The sequence below is a fragment of the Atta colombica genome, unplaced genomic scaffold, assembly GCF_001594045.1.
Source record: "Atta colombica isolate Treedump-2 unplaced genomic scaffold, Acol1.0 scaffold111, whole genome shotgun sequence".
NCBI classification, from domain to species: domain Eukaryota; kingdom Metazoa; phylum Arthropoda; class Insecta; order Hymenoptera; family Formicidae; genus Atta; species Atta colombica.
In genome coordinates this window covers 246,559-251,333 of record NW_017259197.1, presented here as the reverse complement: position 1 = coordinate 251,333, position 4,775 = coordinate 246,559, and the positions used below count along the sequence as shown (strand labels likewise).

At 37.8% G+C, this 4,775-nt stretch overlaps 1 protein-coding gene across 2 annotated transcripts in view; it reads left to right on the top strand.

Annotated features, from left to right (window-relative positions):
- Positions 1–1,349: 1,349 nt before the first annotated feature.
- Positions 1,350–4,775, top strand: part of LOC108693912 (paired box protein Pax-6-like) — a 93,314-nt gene continuing 89,888 nt past the window's right edge. For both annotated transcript variants that reach the window (XR_001932056.1, XM_018203109.1), the window contains exon 1: positions 1,350–1,477. The gene's annotated coding sequence lies outside the window, so the exon portion shown is untranslated. The remainder of the gene's footprint in view (positions 1,478–4,775) is intronic.

Below are 4,775 nucleotides of genomic sequence, written 5' to 3'. Positions count from 1 at the left end.
TTGCCATTTAACTAATTATAATAATCCAAATTACTTATTAATAATCCGAAATCTCATTTTTTTATATGTATATTTAATGATATTTTTTGATAAATTTTAAATCAGATTTAATCTTGAAATTGGGACAGCAATTGTATAACAACAGATGGGCATAATTTTTTCTTCTAAATCATCGATCTCAATTAACCAAGAAATGTCGAAAGAAAGGGAAAAAAAGATAATTGTGAAATGCTGGGGGACAGAGAAAACAGAGAAGACCGAGAGACATATCGTTCTCACATTGCGGTTCGTCTCCATCTGACTGATCTGACGCTACCGTATATTTCCCCCGATCGGCGTCCGTCCTTTTTCCCGACTCCCGTGCGGTGCAGTGCGCGCACGTTGCCGAGCGTGCGCACTGCGCGCGCAGCACGCGCCCTCCAATGTACCTTCCGCACGGTTGAGCATCTCCACCATTCAGAATCGATGATGTCACGAAGCGGAGCCAAGATCCCCCACTCGCGTAGCGCGGTGCGAGCGCGGAGAGGGGGACTGCGCCCACCGCCCATTGGTCCAAAACGGCAGTCGGACGTACCAACACGAGGCCGTGGCCACCACGGCGGCACGACCCAACGAGAGTCCGCGAGTCGGTGCGTGTCAGTCCGTGCGTGTGCTTTACCTAATAATATTTCCAACGCGGCTAGTCCCGCGCGCTCTCGCCTCTTTTTTCGTCTGACAGCCAACACGCATCTCGCCGCCCTCTCCTCTCTCTCTCTCTCTCTTTCTCTTTCTCTCTCACACACACACACACACGCACTCTCTCTCTCTCTCTCTCTCTCTCTCTCTCTCTCTCTCTCTCTCTCTCTCTCTCTCTCTACTTTTCTCCACATTGCTACATGTATGCGTATATACAACTCTCTCTCTTTCTCGCTCTTCCTTGTTAGGATTTAGATGTTTGAAGGTATACCAAAGCTCTTCGCATCGCGTCGTGTCGCGCCGCGTTGAGTCGTCGAGACTACCCTCCTCCGTCCCGACGGAGCTCTCACGAAAGCGAGAGAGGAGAAGAATCACGCTGCAGAGCAGCACGTGTGCTGCACTCGCGTGGATCGGTAAGCGCGGTGCGGTTAAATAGTCATCGGTTCTCACCACCGCCGAGAGCCCGTCGCGCGCGATAACCGATGCGAAAGTCATTCTGCCACCCTCGACGGACTTACCGGTAAACATTTATTATTAGCGCGCAACTAGCTGCGAGAGTGAAGCGGTGTCCTCGCGAACAAATATCGGCCACGATTTCGGTTGAAGCAGTAGATCGGAGTAAAGAATCGGAGTGTCGAATCTCGCGCAAGTGACAGCGACGGACTCTACGACTCACCTCCGGGACTGTGATTCGTATATGCGAGGTGCAACGAAAGTAAGAATCAGCTAACGGATTCGCAGTGGTGCCTTTATCGAACGAAGACGTCGGAGGGAGGACACCGTCGGCCGTCGGCAGCTCTTGGTACGTGATCACGTGTTTGTGAGGAAATTTGATTAAGGAGTATTGAGTGAAAGAATACACGCAAAGTAGAAAGGTTGATTGTGTTTCATTGATCAAATCTTCAATCTTTTACAATAAGCCATTATCTGAGCTTTAAGATTTAAATTGTTAATAATTGATTAGTCACAATCGAATGTGAAAAAAATAATTTATAGCTATGAATTTACAATTTAAGATTAAAATTTCGATAAATTATGGACTTAGAGCTTATTGTGTAAGAGTTCACTATTTTTTTACATCAATGATTAGATCGACTTGTGTTTTTATTTATTTATTTCGTCATTAATTCATTTTAATTTTGGACTGATTGAAAATTAAAAAAAATATATCCCTTGTTTGTAATATTGAATTATTGTGAAACTTTCTTTATTTTATACACTTATTATTATATAATTAAATTGTAAATTAGTCAGAAGAGATAGAAATAAGATCTCTTAATCGAGTGATTAAATTAAAAATTTAATTTCTAGTAAATAGATTTTGTTGTCTCTAATTCTTTTATCCGTCTAGTGTTCTTCTGCTATCGACGACTAAAATTTAAAGACTTGATTAAACCTGTCGATAGATTTGCTCAGTTTTCATTTTTCGTTCCATAAAACCTTACACAAATCTTTCTTAGTTTATTCGTTAACGAAAAATTATTTTAATTTAGTTTTAATAAAATTTTGTTTAATTTTTTTATTAATATTTAAAAATGAAATTCGAAAATAGATATTATAATCGCAATAGTCATTTTTTTAGTTAAACGGTTCTTCTAGCATTTTTACAATACGAATAAATTAGATTTTGAGCAAAACAATAAAACTAATAACGAATTATGAGTAAAATTCGTTTTAAAGTGATAAAGAAATGTAATATTAATTGCATAATTTTTATCACTTTTCACAAAAATTAATTTAATACGATACAAGCAAGAATTCTTAAGATTCAATTTGCTGAGATTTAACCTGTTTTTGCTTATTTATAAAAAAGCATGTTTAAAAATATTACTTCTCTCTCTCTCTCTCTCTCTCTCTCTCTCTCTCTCTCTCTCTGTCAGAAATCATTGATATAAATATCTAAATATCGCTGTGATCGCAAGTAGAACTTTTTGTCTGATATATTGACATTGAAAATGCCAAGTATTCAAAATATCTTACTTCGATAATGTCTATCGTCTTCAGGTAGGAGTATATGCTCGATTAATTGAACACCGCGAGCGCGCCGTTAATCGCTCGCTACGCAGCAAACGTACTCGAATCCCAACGGGATTCATCCTGCTGATTAACACAGCTCGTGGTATCAGCCACGGCAGGCGAATGCGCGTCGCGCGCGGGAATGCAGATTGCATGCACGTAGCGTATAATACGGCTTAAAGCGTTAGGCGCTCATTCTCCCCCGCGAACTCATCGTATAGTACCAGAGACGAATGCGATTGAATAGCGCGTCGAATTTCCGTGACGAATATATGTATATGTAGGTATACGAATCCTATCTCCCTCGTTTCGTCTTTCTCACATATCCCATCTCTTGTGTATCTCGTCTCGTAATATCTTCTCAGTTTGTTCTCTTCTCTCTTTCCCCTACGTGTCTCCCCGCACACAGTCACGGTATTATGGCGTAATTAGGCGATAGGCTTTATACGATTTGCCATGTTAAATGCACGAATGAAAGAGCCCCCGAAGTCTGAATGTCGAGAGCCGAAAGTGTGGGACGTCCCATGGTGACATTCGACGCGATTATTGTGGAACGCTCCTTTCCAGCGACGTGACGGCGTATTGTGCGTCGACTATTACAGCAGCTTCTTTGCGGTAAACCCGATTCTCTAATCGGGGTAAATATACGATGGCAACGGCGTCGGTTGCTCGTAAACAACGTTGGTCCGCGCATAGAATGTCTGAAAGTGACTCTACACGGTCAATAATACTGCATTAACAAATACAATATTACTAATTTGACAATATTACTAATTGTGTGTGGTTAATATTAATGGATTGACGTAGAATACTGATGATCTGAATCTGAATTGTGATTCTCAAATATCAGTATCGCTTTATTAGAATACATGTCACAGTACATGTCACAGTTGTGTAATAGATAATATATGTAAAACTGAAATAATGAAATAATGAAATGAATTGTTAATAATACTGATCGTATAAGGTTGTAAAAATATTGAAAATATTGATACATACTGTTGATATTACTGATTCAATATTATTAATCAGTATTATTGATCGTGTATCGTTATCATCTTAAGCCATTTCTAGACCGATTTTTTCAAGCAAGAAGAGCTTTACGAGTAGAATATTTTTGTGAAAAAAATATCTTTAAATATTTTTGAAAAAAAAAATTAAGATAAAAATAGCCATTGTTTTGATGGCTATTTAACTTATTTATTTAAAAAATTTAAGTTTGAAGATTAAATTTTATAGATACTGTAAAAGTATTGTCTTCTGAAGTTACATTTTATTATTTACTTTTAGCTTTACACAAGGAGATTAATTTGCTAATATATTTGCTTAGAAAATAGAAACAAGCAGAGATAGAGAAATATATTACAAGAACGAATATTCAACAATAAGAGGCCTGATACACAAAAAAGTTAAGTAGAGTTTCGCAGAAAAGCATAACGTAATGAAAACGATTCGAAAATCTGAAGCAGAAAACTCATAAATAACAGCAAATTGTTGCAAAAGAGCAGAAAATTGGCCGCGAACCTCTTTATAGTACAGAACGCAATTGCATTAGATTGAATTGTATTATGTTTCGAAGGAAGCCTTCCGTAAGATCTATAACCGTTTAACGCCTCGTTAACTGTTCATTATTAACGTGCCGTTAAACAGGAATAGATCCTATAAACGACGCGCGCGAATTAACGTTGATCAATGAAACGTCTTTCGACAGTCTACATCTGGAGCGGATTGGTGCATTATCGGATTGATCGATATCGAAGTAAAATAAAAACGAGAAATATCATTAAATACTTTGATTCGACCGTTGTCATACGATAATTAAGAAAATTTCTGTGAAACTGTGTGCAAAGCAAATTTTTCCGAATGTATGCACGCTGCTACAGATTACGGGAATTAAAGATAAAGAAAATAACGATTGTAGAAATTATATTACTGAATGCTTTAAGAGATATAAATGCCATACTCCAATACCCAAAATTCAAGAATAATTTGGCAATTAAGAAAAATTAAGATTACTTTGATTATTGTAGTTGTTTTATGTAAGTCCAATATATAGTGAAGTTTTTATTATTATCTTGTTTTGT